The sequence below is a fragment of the Euleptes europaea genome, chromosome 11, assembly GCF_029931775.1.
Source record: "Euleptes europaea isolate rEulEur1 chromosome 11, rEulEur1.hap1, whole genome shotgun sequence".
In the NCBI taxonomy this organism is placed as follows: Eukaryota; Metazoa; Chordata; class Lepidosauria; order Squamata; family Sphaerodactylidae; genus Euleptes; species Euleptes europaea.
Genome location: NC_079322.1, coordinates 10,468,115 through 10,484,248, shown reverse-complemented (window position 1 = coordinate 10,484,248; position 16,134 = coordinate 10,468,115).

Below are 16,134 nucleotides of genomic sequence, written 5' to 3'. Positions count from 1 at the left end.
CTGTATGGCATTGTACCTGACTGAGGTCCCTGTCCTCCCCAGGCTCTATCCCCAAATCTCCAGGAGTTTACCAACCTGGAGTAGGCAATCCTACCCCCTCATTCCCCACTGGTAGCCAGGGGGGACCTTCCAACCCTACTCTGGTCTGATCCAACCAAGGCAGTTCTTCTGGATGGGTGTCATCCGCCCTCCCAAGCCACAGCCTTCCTCAGATGAGCTGGCTGTTCCGCTGTTGTGGGGGAGTCATGTGTAAGTTACTCAAGCTAGAGTTGCAAGTCTGCCTACACTGCACATGGAATGCAGGGCAACAGCATTCGCCAGTTGGGCGGGCACATTTTGTTTCAGGTTGCCTCAGCCATCCCGTGCTGTAGACCCCAGGGAGGGCTGGATTAATACGCATGTGCTGAGGGCATCAAGGGAAGGGGGGCAACACAGAAATTTTCCATTGCCAGATTTACCATGGACCATATGGTGCAAAACTGCAAATGGTGCAGCTGAACCAGGTTCCACAAAAATGGGCCTACACAGTAAATGAAAAAATTACACATATACAGTGGCTCAGAAAACTGGACTGTTACAACCGTTAGAAACCCCCTCCAGACCTTGGGAGATAATAGCTATGGATTTTATGACTGATCTCCCTCTCAGCGAGGGGAAAACTGTATTATGGGTTATCACCGACCTGTTCTCGAAACAGGTGCACCTCGTCCTGTGCGCAGGTATTCCATCCGCCCCAAAACTGGCCCACCTCTTTGTGTCACATGTCTTCTGACTACATTCCTTTCTGCGCAAGATTGTGAGCGACCGCGGAAGTAGCTACGTGGCAAAATTTTGGAAAGCTTTCCTTAAACTGGTGGGGGTGGAACAGGGTCTGTCTAGTGCTTTCCATCCTCAAACGGATGGGCAAACTGAACATGTTAATGCTGTACTAGAATGTTATCTCCGTTGCTACGTAAATTACCACCAGGATGATTGGGTAGAGTTATTACCTTTTGCTGAGTATGCTTATAACAATGCTGTACATCAATCTACAGGTTTTAGCCCGTTTCAGGCTGTATACGGCCAGGACTTCAGTCCCATTGGCCATGTTGATGTTTCGAGGGAGGAGGGCGGCGAGAGCGTGGCGACTTGGGTGCATACCATTCAAACCACCTGGCCCTGGCTGGTGAAAAACCTTGAGCGGGCTAAACATAAATACAAAGCTCAAGCTGACAAACACCAGTCTCCCAGCCAGAATTTTAACGTGGGTGATTTGGTCTACCTATCCACCAAAAACCTCCGGTCCACCCGACCGTGTGGAAAACTCAATGCCAAATACATGGGCCCCTACCCCATTTCTCGGATCATTAACCCTGTAACCGTGGAACTATCCCTTCCAAAGACACTGAGACGCATACATCCCGTTTTCCATGTAAGCCTCCTGAAGCCTCATATTCCCTCCCCAGAGTGGCATCCCGACCCTCCTCCTGAACAACCGGCGATGGTGGGGGGGAGGAGCATTTCGAGGTTGCTAAAATCCTGGACTCGCGTATTCGTCACGGCTCCCTCCAATATCTCGTTCGTTGGAAACACTTCACCCCTGCCCAAGACGAGTAGGTTCGCTCATGCGATGTCTCCGCCCCACGCCTGGTGCGCGCCTTCCATACCGCCTACCCCCACAAGCCAGCCCCCTTACAAGGCGGGAGGGGGCCCTGAGGGGAGCCTGAACTCCAGCCACGATGAGTGGGTGTCCGCTGTGCATGTAAAGGCCCCCACCCTGATAGCGGAAGTCCATCGGCACTACCCCGCCAAACCGAGAAAATCTGGGGAGGGGTCTTTGGGGAGGCGGAGTGTCAGTGAGGGCACCTAATCGGGCGCCGGTTAGCAAGCTCCGTGTTCTCCCCCCCCCCTTCCCGGTCTCGTGGGAAAGTCTCTTCAGTTTGGGAAGAGAGGGAGAAGGCCGGAGGCACTATACCTCCACCTCAAAGCCTTCCTATTGTAAATCAACTACCTGTTCTCAAGGTGTCAGTTCTGCCAGAAACCTGGCACCTCTAGAAACTTGAAAGAACCCTGATGTTTTGAATTTCAAAGATTACATGTAATCAATTCTAATGTGTGTTCCCTATAAGTATAGCCTGTATTTTCCCCATCGGTATTCTGACCTTAAGTTTGTATAGACCACTGAACCCGTTTGCTTTCCTAATAAAACTTTAAACTCTCTGCAACGTCTGGAGTAAAGTTTACTATTGCTGAGATGCAACGAGGTACTGGAGTCTGACAGTGGGGCCAGATAAGGCTTTTGCCCAGGAAGGCTTCTGATTGGCTGTGCAGATTTTTTAAAATGTTACTTTGGCAGCAGTGGCCACCACAGCAGAAGGATCTACACTGTGTGACTGAAGTTAAGCTGTGGCAATCATTTTTTGCCTGGCTCCGCCTCCTGCAGCAGCCATTTTTTTGCTATGCCCACCATGATGTGTCAGTATTCCAAATGTGCCTGCAGGCTCAAAAACTTTAGGGACCCCTGATCTAAACCCTAGAAGCACTCCTGTAGCTCACCTGTTAAACCACATGAGCACAGCAGGGCTCAACTGTCAAGACAAGCTTTCCCTCTGGAATAGGGTTGCTCCAGGTAGTAGCTAGAGATCTCCTGCTATTACACTGATCTCGTCGATAGAGATCAGTTCACCTGGAGAAAGTGGCTGCTTTGGCAATTTGACTTTATGGCATTGAAGTCCCTCCCCTCCCCAAACCCCGCCCTCCTCAGGCTCCGCCCCAAAAACCTCCCACCGATGGCGAAGAGGGACCTGGTAGCCCTACTCAGGAACAGTATTCCCATCTTTGCATAGACTTTAAGTGTTTTGGAAGGGTCTCTCCCTGAACTGTAGCACCCATCTATATACAAAGTGAAACTGACCAAAGCTTCCCTTAAAGAGGCCGGCATCAGCACTGGGAGCCTCTAAAGCCAGATGGTCTGATCTACAGAAAGATACTCACACATCCCCAGGGCACTTGATGGAGAATCATGCGCAGGAAAAAATGTAAGTGAACAGGATGTGCTTGCATGACAGGTCGATAAGTCCACCATGATAACTCTCTTGCTTATCACCATCACGCCAGTGGAAGGCCTGGAGTTCACTGATAAATACAATTTAAAAAAAAATCTGTGCCAAACCAAGCCACAGATGTCTACACAAAGCCAAAACTTGTGGTTGCCTAACAAAAGCTCTTTATCTTAGTCAATACAACAAGCCCGTAACTGTCACGTTCAGATTTTAACAAAAGCTAAAAAGCATAATTTGTGCCGAGTGATGTTGCTCCAGTGAAGGCCTTCTGTTGCTTTATATAGCCTTCAAAAAATGTCGTCCGGCCTTTCATGTCCACAAAATGTAGCAGCCCCGGGAACAGAATATTAGAAATACTTTGAGCAATATAAAAATGCATATTAGTTTCCTACTGCAAACACAACCTGTAAACTACATGTTTTCCTAGGAGAGATTTCCAAGACAAATATCCCACAGTGTTTACCAATTGCAAATTCAGGGACACTCCAATCAGTCATTAGGAATGGTGTTGGATCGCTGAGCGTTCTGGAACAGCATCTAGGTTCACGATCTCTGCCTCAAGTCGCCTTCTCTTCTCCCTTTTTCTTCAGGCCTCCTATAGTTAAGGTTGCTAACCTCCAGGTGGGGCCTGGAGCGCTCCCAGAATTAAACTGATCTCCAAATGACAGAGATCAGTTCCCCTTGGGATTGCCAGGTCCCTCTTCATCCCCAGCAGGAGGTTTTTGGGGCGGAGCCTGAGGAGGGTGGGTTGGGGAGGGGAGGGACTTCAATGCCATAGAATCCAATTGCCAAAGCAGCCATTTTCTCCAGGTGAATGGATCTCTATCCGCTGGAGATCAGTTGTAATAGCAGGAGATCTCCAGCTTGTACCTGGAGGTTGGCAATCCTAGTTCCCCTGGAGAAAATGGCTGCTTTGGAGGGTGGCCTCTATGGCATTATACTCTGCTGAGGTCTCTCTCCTCCCTGAACCCCACCCTCCCCAGGCCCCACCCCCCAAATCGCCAAGAATTTCCCAATTTGGAGCTTGCAACTCTCCCTTTAGCCCTTTTATCCCCACCGTCATTGTTTCAAACACTAACTGGTTTCCTATCAAATCTGGCACAGAAAGAATGAAGCTGTTCCTCTGGACTGCCGACACACTGGTGTGCCTTTACATTTCAGCCCTGCTGGTCAGTCAGCTAAGGTCATCACCCTATGCATTTGCTGAGATTACTGTGGGGCTTACTTTCACGTAAACTAGCACAAGATTGGCTTCCACAGCTTATGTTGCCAATTAAAATTTGTACCACCGATTCCGTGACTCTCCTTTGTAGTCAGTTTCAGAGGGTAGCTCTGTTGGTCTGCAGTAGAAGTGGTAGATTAAAGCCCAGCAGTACTTTAGAAACCAACAAGGTTTTAGGGGTATGAGCTGTCGAGAGTCAAAGCTCCCTTTGTCAGCTACAAGTGATCTGACGAAGGGAGCTTTGACTCTCAAAAGCTCATATCCCGAAAATCTTGTTGGTTTCTAAGGTGGGACCGGACGCTAATCTAACTGTTCCCTAACTACAAGATTGCAGTCATGTGGACACGGTTGTATAGAATATATACTTGCAGAATTCTTTACGGGTGCAAATGTATTCTAAAGAGAAGGTGAGATCACAAAAGCTAAGCCATCCAAAACCTTTAATGGGTTTGGTTCAGTTATTCCGTTTCGCTAAAGGTGGAGCTTCCTTTGGTGCAAGAAGTATTCGCCCAGAAAAGTGGTGTGTTCTATCAGTTGAAGGCTCCTTATATTTATTTATTTAGATTATATATAGTCTGCCTTTCTCCCTGAGACTCAAAGGGGATTACATAGTGCAATAGAAACAACAGGATGGGAAATCCAATAAAAAGTGCAACAGGGTTTGGAGTACAGAAATCTGTGCAACAGGATTTGGAGTACAGATATCGGCAGGGTTGTTTCCCCGCGGTTACCCCTGCCGACTGCTCCAGTGCTTCATTGTGATTATGCATGCCTTTCCCGACCATCAGAAGTCACCTTGCTCTCCCCACACATTTCCACGCATTTTGCCTGTGTTTTCTGGATTCTCGCTAAAACAGCATCCGGAAAACACTGGGAGAGCGAGACAACCTCTGACGGTCAGGAAAGGCATGCTTAATCACAATGAAGCACCGGAGAAGTCAGCAGGGTGACTGAGAGGAAAACAGCCCCGCATAAATGGCCAAACAGACATCTCAAACAGAGATGAAACCAAGCATGGGCTTCTAAACATGATAAGTAATGTAGAAACTACCTAGTCTGGAGCCTACTTACAGTGACAGGCAGCAATACAGTAGTACAGGCCACAGCCCCTATCCCTTTACCAATGCAACTTTCTGACCATTTCATTACAGTGCAGTCCCCTTTGCCTGTGCAAAAAACCCTCTTGAATCATTCCATTTTGCAAAACTGTGGAAAGTCAGAAGAGTGGGGGCCAGCGTGGTGTAGTGGTTAAGAGCGGTGGTTTGGAGCAGTGGAGTCTGATCTGGAGAACCGGGTTTGATTCTCCACTCCTCCACATGAGCAGCGGAAGCTAATCTGGTGAACTGGATTTGTTTCCCCACTCCTACACCTTGGGCTAGTCACAGCTCTCTCAGCCCCACCTGCCTCACAGGGTGTCTGTTGTGGGGAGGGGAAGGGAAGGTGATTGTAAGCCGGTCTGATTCTCCCTTAAGTGGCAGAGAAAGTAAGCATATAAAAACCAACTCTTCTTCTTCTTCGCCTCCTCCTCCTCCTCATCAGGGAGGGCATTCCATAAGGTGGGGGCCCCAAGAGAGAATATATGAGCATGGCCGGTTATTGATTTTGCCCATTGGCAGGATGGCACCTACAGAAGGCCCTGATGGGATGAGCAAAGCTGTCACGGTGGAGCAGAGGGAGAGAGGGGGTCCTGCAGATAGGAGGGACCCAAACCACGGTGAGCTTTGCATGTGATAGCCAATACTTCAAAAGAAAGCTCCACTGTTAGTCGAACGAAAACTCTGGAACCAGCCCAGTGTTATTAGTGGTTCAATTACATGGGAAGGGGTGGAGAATCACCAAGGCGATTAAGAAGAAATATTAGCATTAGTACAGGTATGAAATAGCAGTATTGTTGCTAAAGCTGTTAAAAAAAATTGAACCTATGAACAGTCCTCCAGCTCTTGGCAAACTTTACTGAAACTAAAGTATTATGGGACCTCAGCCAAGATGCACTCTTTCCCTAGATTGTGTTCCAGTATTTTGCACACCCACATTCCTCGAACGGGCAGATCCTCAAGATCCGAACCTCTCGAGGGACAGGACAGAGAAGAGTTTCTGATTTCATAACTCTGATCTGCTCTGATTAAAGTCAGTGGGAAATTGTACCCTGATGTTTTGGCGCAACCAAACTGCTGCACAGGCCCTGCAATTATTTGTTTTGAAAATTTGCATTCTATTGTTCTGTAAAAGTGAATAATAATAACGACTAAGTTATAAAAATGACTGGTATCTCCATGTCAAGAACTGCAAGAGTAGAAAGCAAAGTTGCACGGGAACACACATGAAGTTATTACCCTTTGTGGGGGGTGGGGAACAGAAGGACACTTTACATATTACACTGCCATAACTTAAGCACCAAGTACCCATTCAACAAAAGAGCCCCGTGGCGCAGAGTGGTAAGCTGCAGTACTGCAGTCCAAGCTCTGCTCACAACCTGAGTTCGATACCCACGGAAGTCGGTTTCAGGTAGCCGGCTCAAGGTTGACTCAGCCTTCCATCCTTCCGAGGTCGGTAAAATGAGTATCCAGCTTGCTGGGGGTAAAGGGAAGATGACTGGGGAAAGTTACTTGACTTAAAACACTTCTTCTGGGATACCGGCCCGGCGTTGCCAAGGCCCTGACAGGAAGGCACTGGCAAACCACCCCGTAAACAAAGTGTGCCTTGGAAACGTCGGGATGTGACGTCACCCCATGGGTCAGGAATGACCCGGTGCTTGCACAGGGGACCTTTACTTTTTTACCTTTACCCACTCAACAGCGAGCCAACCACATTTCCTGTCAAGTATACAATATATGTTTCTCCAAACACAGCCAGCAAGAAACATACTTTAAATCTTTTTTAAAAAATTGAATGCATCAAGAAACCCGGAGACAACAATGAAGCATATATGGAGAAAGAAAGCACTGATCAAATAAATACTGGCCTCTCTGCACATTAGTGCACCTGCTCACATCTGCCCATTAACATCTCCTGGGAAATCTGGTCAATATCCACCAGGAGCCAAGCTTTCTCAAGTGTTGTTCTTCAGTTATGGAATGATTTGCCTGAAATAGCATTCTATTCTGGTCTATCTCCAGTTGACCACCCTCAGTTCTTTAAAGGGAAGGAGGGATAAACACAGAAAGCTGCTTTCTGCTGAGCCAAATCCTTGGTCTAACAAGGCCATTATTGCCTACTCTGACTGGCAGCAGCTTTCTAAGTCTCTGATTAAGGTCCCTTGCATGAACTGCTGCTAAATCCCTGGTGATTGATCCTAAGATCTTCTGCAAGCAAAGCGGATGCTCTGCCATTAAGTCACCGTTTCCCCCCCTCAAAATCACAGAATCTCAGAAATCATAGAAACATAGAGTTGGAAGGGACCTCCAGAGTAATTGAGTCCAACCTCCTGCACAATGCAGGAAATTCAAAACTATACCACACTCCCAGTGACCCCTGTTCTATGCCTAGAAGATGGCAAAAACAAAACAAAAAAACCCTCCACGATCCCTGGCCAATCTGTCCTGGAGAAAGATTGCTTCCTGACCCTAAAGTTGTGATTGGCATTACCCAGGAATGTAAGAAAAGGCCACTGGAGCCACGCACAGGTTCAACCCTTCCTGCCCTCCCTCTCATGATCTGTCTAAATACACAGAATCAACACTGCTGTTAGATGGCCATCTGTGTGTGTGTGTAAAGTGCCGTCAAGTTGCAGCCGTTCTATGGCGACCCCTTTTTGGGGTTTTCATGGCAAGAGACTAACAGAGGTGGTTTGCCAGTGCCTTCCTCTGCACAGCAACTCTGGTATTCCTTGGTGGTCTCCCATCCAAATGCTAACCAGGGCCAACCCTGCTTAGCTTCTGAGATCTGACGAGATCAGGCTAGCCTGGGCCATCCAGTTCAGGGCAGATGGCCATCTAGCCTCTGCTTAAAAACCTCCAAAGAAGGACTAATGCACTAAATAAATAAATTTTTACATGCCATAATATCCCAACCACAGACAACAGGCCCCAAGGAAACCCTAGGCGTATCAAGATGCTGGATGCTAACTGGCTTATGGTGGTGTGTTTCTGGCTATCAATGAGATGTAGAATATGCGGTGAATCAGCTGTATAAAAGTTATATATATCATCTCTCCAGATACCCGAACCAGGGCTGTCCTATGGGGTAGGGGAAACATTGAGTCACATCAGTGCACCTTTATGGATCATGCCCTATATTGTCACATTTTCAAACTTTAACCTTACATTTCAGGTTGATTTTTGATGACAGAATTGTCTGTCAACACCTTACTAATTAATCAGCCACACTGTACAATTGCACCGATAGATGGCTTCATTTAAACCATATAAACTTACTACAAATGTTACCAGTAAGTTGCTAATGGGAAATGGTATGATTGTAAGGACTTTTCAGGAATAAAACAGAATCAAAACTGTAGGAGAGTGTGTTACAACTGTCTGCATACTTCCCGGCTGGTACCTTTCAAATAATAGCTCCCACACAGATTTTCAGGATCACATAGTACTCTAATTGCTGCTGGGATGGTAGTGTTAAATATTAATTTAGAGGAATGTGAGAGCTGTTCAGCATTTTTCACAGGTTGCTAGATGTGGGTAAACTAAAATTCCTTTATAGACAACTGCTTGCATTCAGTGGGACTTTCTTGCCTCCCCTCTCAATGTACCTTCTGCCCCTTGTACCTTCTGATAAGTTGCTGCCAAGGGTGTGGTGGGCTCTCGACAAAGCAGTGTACATTCACGGCAGCTGGTGGTTGTGGAGAAACTGGCAGAAACGGACGATCCCCCATGCCTGAGCAGAACTACTTTCAATTAGCACAAGCTGATCAAAAAATTCCAGCTTCTGTAATGGATGTAGCCTTAGGACTCAATCAGTGGGAGCAGACAAATCTCGGGGAGAAAGAACACACTGAATGTGGATAATTAAGGGTCAACTGAGCAATGGTGGTGGTGAAAAGTGCTGTCAAGTAGTAGCTGACTTATAGCAACCCTGTAGGGTTTTTAAAGGAAAGGGACATTCAGAGGTGGTTTGCCATTGCCTGGCTCTGTGTAGCAACCCTGGACATCCAAGTATTAACCAGGGCTGACCCCACTTAGCTTTTGAGATCTGACAAGATGAAGCTAGCCTGGGCCATCCAGGACAGGGATAACTGAACCATAGCTTGGAGGGAAAAGGAGTTGGAGAACCTCAAGAGAGAGTGTTCTAGCAGTCAACCCAGAATTTAAACTGGGGGTGGGGTAGCACCCTCAGGAAAACAAAATGGTCACCAACCCTAAGAACTGACATCAGAGACTGTATGAAGAGGCACTACGAGGCTAGAGAAGGTGTGGTCATCTTCTGGAGCAGGATATTGACCTTCAGAGGTATTGCAGCCAAGAAGTCAAAATCCATGCCAAATCCCAAAGAATTAGGCCAATTTCATATGTGCAGAATGACAAGCATTTGACAAGCATTCTGGCAGGCTTTTGTGTCATGTACTTGTCTTCATTCCTACTTTGGGTACACTCAAGCATGATGATATCGAGAGATCTATTAGGTGTGCCATGGGAATTTTCATGATAAAAAGCAGTTGTGGAACTCCTGATCTGGGCCATGGTGCAGGGGAGGAAGATTAATCTTCCCCCTCCCCCCACACCCATGTTGTCAACCTCAGTCACCCTTCCGGAGTTACTACGTGCCCATGGAAGAAACCGAGAGCTACCATATGGTAACCTGCATTTTCCTCCTTTGAGGCAAATAACAGCTCCATGGGTCAGAATGAAGCCAGGAGATCGGCACAGGAATCTGGCACAGAACTACTCCCCCACGCTGTGACACCATTCATCCGGATCCTAATCCCATCCACCCATTCCCTCCTCAGCTGCTAGCTACCATTCGAAACCCACCGGGAGTCTCCCAACTTCTTGTGTAGTTTGCTTCTTTCAGGACAAAAAGGAAATGCTGGGTTGACGACCTAAGGAACAGCTTCACACCAATGGCTCGCTGTCCAGAGCTGCCATCCGAAAGATGTGTTTAAAAAATGCTGTCAGGCCACAGGTGGAGGAAACCAGGTAAAGATAAATCGGCCCTGATGAGAGCCGAATCTGGCTTCCTGTCTTTCAGGGCTCACGCTCATCTCACAATTATAAAATACTGCAAAAAAACCGAACATCTAGAACAAACTTGCTCAGGGGTAAATCTCTTGAATATTTAATGTCAAAAGACCAGGCATATTAGAGATTTCTTAATGATATCTGTGTTTGTTATTCTATCCCTGATGACCTCCTGGGTGATTGGGTGTTCAGGATGGATGCACTGGTGGACAGAGCAACAATCTGGGAATCCAAATTTTCACTTTGGTTTAAACTCCAAAGTTCAAAGTCTCAGAGTGGCCTTCACCACTTTACAATTTCAGCCTTTCTGTTTGGTCAGTATAGTCTAACTCCAAAGGAACGTATATGCATCTGTGGAACCCCGTCTCCAGATGACGTATTTCCTTATGTCTTATCATGTTTGATGTATAGGGAGCCCAGAGCTAAATTTCTGGATGGGATACTGAAAGGAGTAAACTTCTGTTCCGAATCTGAAAAATCTATTTTCCTACTATCAGACTCTGACGCTCACGTGACTTATATTTTTCCTGGATGCTAAGAAGATAAAAGCTCTCAAGGCTGCAAAGAAGGAAACTGTTTAGGTATAGCCAGTGAGAGCACTTTCAGTTTTAATTTGTTTTCTTTTACTGTATGATGATTGATTTGTGATATATTTTGGTTTATTTTTTTATCCTGTAACGAACTTTTAATTAGTTTTTTTTAATTTCGTAAATATTTTAAGATACTTTGTAACAGCCGGTAAAGATAAACCAGCTCCCAAGGGGAAACTAAGCCCACATGCAAGATGTGATCAGAAGCCAGGCACAGGACTCAAAACCATTGCATGGAGCAGGATGGGCTATAAGGTGCAACTCAGGTTGGCATCGGAGCACTGGGAATGCAGCGTGCTCCCCAAACTACCAAAAGCCAGGAAAGACTGCACAAGTGAGAGCCGTGCAACGGCTAGCAACGGAGTCATCGAGACCAACAGTCGTCTGGGGTTTCCTTGATTTAGGTATAGGGATTATGTTGCCATTCTTTTAATCTATCCCGATTGTATGTCAAGAAGGAAAATAAAACCCCTCTTGCTCAGTTGTTCAGCCTCAAAGCAAGTGCTTCGCTGGAAAAGCCTTCGTCTAAATATCTTGTCACCTTGACTTCTTGTCCCACTATTGTGTCGCCATGTGAGATCCAGAGCATCAGCTCACTCTGTTATTGCCTATGTCACCTTGGTTGTAGATCCAGGTAAGGTGCTTTACCAGACCTCCACCCTACCAGCTGCCTCTGCCATAGGGTAGCCAACTGCGGGTTGGGAAATTCCTGGAGATTTCAGGGGCAGAACTTGAGGAGGGTGGGGTTTGGAGAGGGGAGGGACATCAACAGGGCACCATGCCGTAGATTCTACCCTCAAAAGCAGCCACTTTGTGAGAGATCCCCTCTCTCTGAGTTTACTTCTCAAAATCAAATGTTCAGACGTTGATAAAGAAACAAAGGATTTATTGAAGACATCAGGAGCTGAGACAGGCACAGATAGCAAGTTGCAAGTGAGGGGCTAATCGGGTTTACAGAATATATTGACTCCAGGGCACCGGGGCACTGGGGTTCACACTTATTGTTATGGGAAGTTACAAGCTTGGCATAATACAAAACATCAGACGAGTCCCAGGAAGTCTGGTGAAGCTATCACACTTCCAAGGCCGCATCGGCCTGAGGGAGTACTGACAGGAAGAACAGCGGGGGGGAAGATACATGGGGCAATCAGGCCTGGCGCCTGAGACCAGAAGGTGTGAACTGCTTTTATGAGTTCACTGATAGCAGGTGATGGGAAGCAGAGACACAGACACAGAGACCCTCACATTCTGCCCCCCTTAAGGCCCCCCTCCGGGATCCTCGAGAGGGCGAGGTTTATCGGGATAAGCGAGGTGGAATTCTCGGACCAAGCGAGGGGCCGCCATGTGGGGTGCGGCCACCCACTCGTCGTGAGCGGACCCAAGGTTTTTCCAACGAACAAAGTAAAACAGTTTCCCCTTCTTCCATTTGGAGTCTAAGACCCTGGATATTTCCAGATGGGTATCCCCTCCTACCACAGTAGGAATTTCACGGTCGGGAGGGGGGTGGAACTGGGGGGCTGCCACATACGGTTTGAGAAGACTAATATGAAAAACCGGATGAACTCCCTTGAGAGTCTTTGGGAGCTTCAGTTCCACGGTAACCTCATTGATCACTCTGGTAATGGGGAAAGGTCCCACATATCGGTCGCTCAGTTTTTTGCAGGGCCGTAGGGAGCGGAGGTTTTTGGTGGACAGATACACTTGCTCCCCCACCTTTAGCTCCCATCCCGGAGACCGGTGTTTGTCTGCTTGTTCCTTGTACTTGCTTTTTGCCTTCTCAAGATTTTTGAGCAGCCACGGCCAGGTAGATTTAACTGCCTGGATCCACTCCTGAAGATCAGGGGTGGTTTGGAGCTCAGGCGTGACGGGGGCGGAACCGAAAGGACCGAATTCCGTCCCGTATATTACTTGGAAGGGACTAAAGCCGGTAGAGGAATGAGGCGCATTGTTGTACGCATATTCGGCGAATGGCAGCAGGTCGACCCAGTCATCTTGGTGGAAATTGACATAGCAACGCAAATAACATTCTACCACTGCGTTTACTCGTTCCGTTTGACCATCCGTTTGGGGGTGATAGGCGGAAGACAAACCCTGTTCCTCCACCCCCATGAGTTTTAGAAACGCTCGCCAGAATTTGGCAACAAACTGGACCCCCCGGTCGGAGAGGACCTTCCTCGGTACCGAGTGTAGCCTGAGGACATGTGTGACAAATAGTTTAGCCAAACCCTGGGCTGAAGGAAGACCTGCACATGGAACAAAATGGACCTGTTTGGAAAAAAGGTCCGTGATTACCCAGAGAACCGTTTTTCCCCGACTGGGAGGTAGGTCGGTGATAAAATCCATGGCTATGACTTCCCATGGGCGGGAGGGGTTCTCCAGCGGTTTAAGAAGCCCGGGGGGTTTCCCCATCCGTTTCTTAGCTGTGGCGCAAGTGGGGCAGCTGCGCACATACAGCTCCACGTCGGCTCTCATACCGGGCCACCAGAACTGCCTCCGTACCAGGTGAAGTGTTTTAATGAAGCCAAAATGACCCGCCAATCTGGCACCATGTACAAGTCCCAATACCTCCTTGCGAAGGGAGGACGGGACATACAGTTTTCCCCCCTGCATCCACCAAGTGTTGGTTCGTTCCAGGCCAGTAGGGAGGAGATGGTGCTCCTCCTCCTGTAAGGAAGCGTCCCGGAGCCGCTGTTGGAAGGCTTCCGGGATACCCTTGAGCGTAGGGGGGGTTTCTGGTCGATGGGCTTGGGAGCGGGTGGTGACGGCTAAGCCGGGGACCTCCCCACGCTGCTCGGGTGTGAACAGGGAGTCGACCGGGCGATCGAACTCGTTGCGATACTGGGGGAGTCGAGACAGAGCGTCTGCCAGGGCATTGTCCTTCCCCGGGACATGTTTGAGAGTGAACCGGAATTTGGCGAAGAATTGGGCCCACCGAATCTGTTTGGCGTTGAGCTTTCTAGCTCCCTTGAGAGCCTCGAGATTCTTGTGATCGGTACACACTTCAAACGGCTGTTCGGCACCTTCTAAAAAGTGCCTCCATATGGTGAGGGCATGTTTGACCGCCGCCGCCTCCTTCTCCCAAATAGCCCAGTTAATTTCGGACTGGGAAAACTTTTTGGAGAAGTAGGCGCATGGTCTCAACCGGCCCCCCTCATCTCTCTGCAATAGGGCTCCACCCATGGCCACATCCGAAGCATCCACCTGCACCACGAAAGGCTTGGTGCAATCTGGGTGAGCCAAAACGGGTTCGGATGAAAAGAGTATTTTTAAACACTCAAAAGCCTGCTGGCACTGGGGGGACCATTGCAAACGGGCTGAGGGAAGCGCGGCACTAGCCCCCTTGTCTTTGGTACGCAACAGATTGGTGAGAGGAAGCGCAACTTGGGCAAAGTTGGGAATGAAGTTGCGGTAAAAGTTAGCGAATCCCAAGAATTGCTGAAGCTGGCGGCGGGTAGTGGGGGGTTCCCAATCTCGCACCGCCTGGACCTTGGCGGGGTCCATTTCTAAACCTTGGTGGGAAATCACGTACCCAAGAAATGTAATGGAAGGTTGGTGGAACTCACATTTGGATACCTTAGCATACAGTTTGTGCTCCCGCAGCCGCTGGAGCACTTCTCGCACTAGGCGCACATGTTCTTCCATGGTTTCAGAGTAAATAAGTATGTCATCGAGAAATACCACCACCCCCCGAAACAGTAAATCATGTAAAACCTCATTAATCAATTGCATGAACACACTGGGGGCCCCCGAAAGTCCGAACGGCATGACTAGGTATTCAAACATTCCAAAACAGCTGGAGAAGGCCGTTTTGGGTTCGTCTCCTTCTTTAATGCGGATGCGGTGGTATGCTTCCACTAAGTCCAGTTTGGTGAAGATTCGGCCCTCCTTTAATTGTGCTAAAAGGTCGGGAATAAGAGGGAGAGGGTAAGCGTTAGACTGGGTGACCGCGTTTAGCCTACGAAAGTCAATACACAGTCTCAAATCTCCCGTCTTTTTCTTCACAAAGAAGGCCGGGGCCGAATAAGGAGCTTTGGAAGGGCGTATGAAACCCCTCGCCAAGTTAGCGTCCAAATAGTCCCGCAACACCGCCTTCTCACTAGGGCTCATGGGGTAGACCTTCCCTTTAGACAGTTTGCCTTCCCCCACGATTTCTATGGCACAGTCCGTCTCTCTGTGGGGAGGTAGTTCGTCACACTCTTTGACATCAAAGACATCCGCAAACTGCGAGTATTCTGTGGGAAGTTGAGGAGGAATGGAGATCGGATTGGGGGACCCTACCAATGCGGCGGCCGGAGTCCTGAGTACCCGTTCCTTGTCATGCAACCCACAGGGGCTGTCGGGGAACGAGAGTACCCGTTTAACCCAGTCGATGGAGGGGTTATGTCCCCGTAGCCAGTTCATCCCTAACACCACTGGGGTTACAATGGGGGCGATGGTAAAATACAAGCGTTCCCAATGTTCTCCCACCGACATAATCACGGCCGCAGTTCGGTGGGTCACTGGGCCCCGTTTAAAATCGCTCCCGTCCATTTGGGAAAAGCGGAGGGGTCCCGGAAGCCGCTTGCGCCGGACTCCCAGTTTCTTGGCGGCTTCCTCACTAATCATAGTGCGGGCACACCCCGAGTCAACCAAAGCGGGGAATTCTAAATTGGGACCCCCTTTGGGTAGGGACAGGTGAACACGTACATACACATTGTCCTCTTGGGCGCTTACCATCGGTGGAGCTCCTTGCACAACGACAGGGGCGGTCTGCTGCGGAGCCCCCTCTACAGCAGACCGACGGCGTTTTTTGCCGGCTGTTCCCACTCTTCCTCCTCACTGGAAGAGGGAGATGGGGTGGTGGCAATCGGGGATCCGTCCGAATCAAAAGTGGTATTTGTAATCCGGGACCCCGTTGGGCCTGTAGAGGTGGAGATCACATCCTGGGGGCGCGCATGGAGAGCGGAGGGTGCGCCGGAACGCCGGCCCGGTGGCCCGCTCCTGCGGCGGGGCTGCTCCTCAGCTGCCGTCTTCTGCGGTTCGGTTGGGGCTTGGCGAGGGGGGTTTGGACGACCCGCACGAGAGGGGCATTGCGACGCAAAGTGCCCCTTTCCTCCACAGGTCAGGCAGACTCCGGTCTCAAAACGTTTACGGCGTTCAGCGGCCGAGGGACC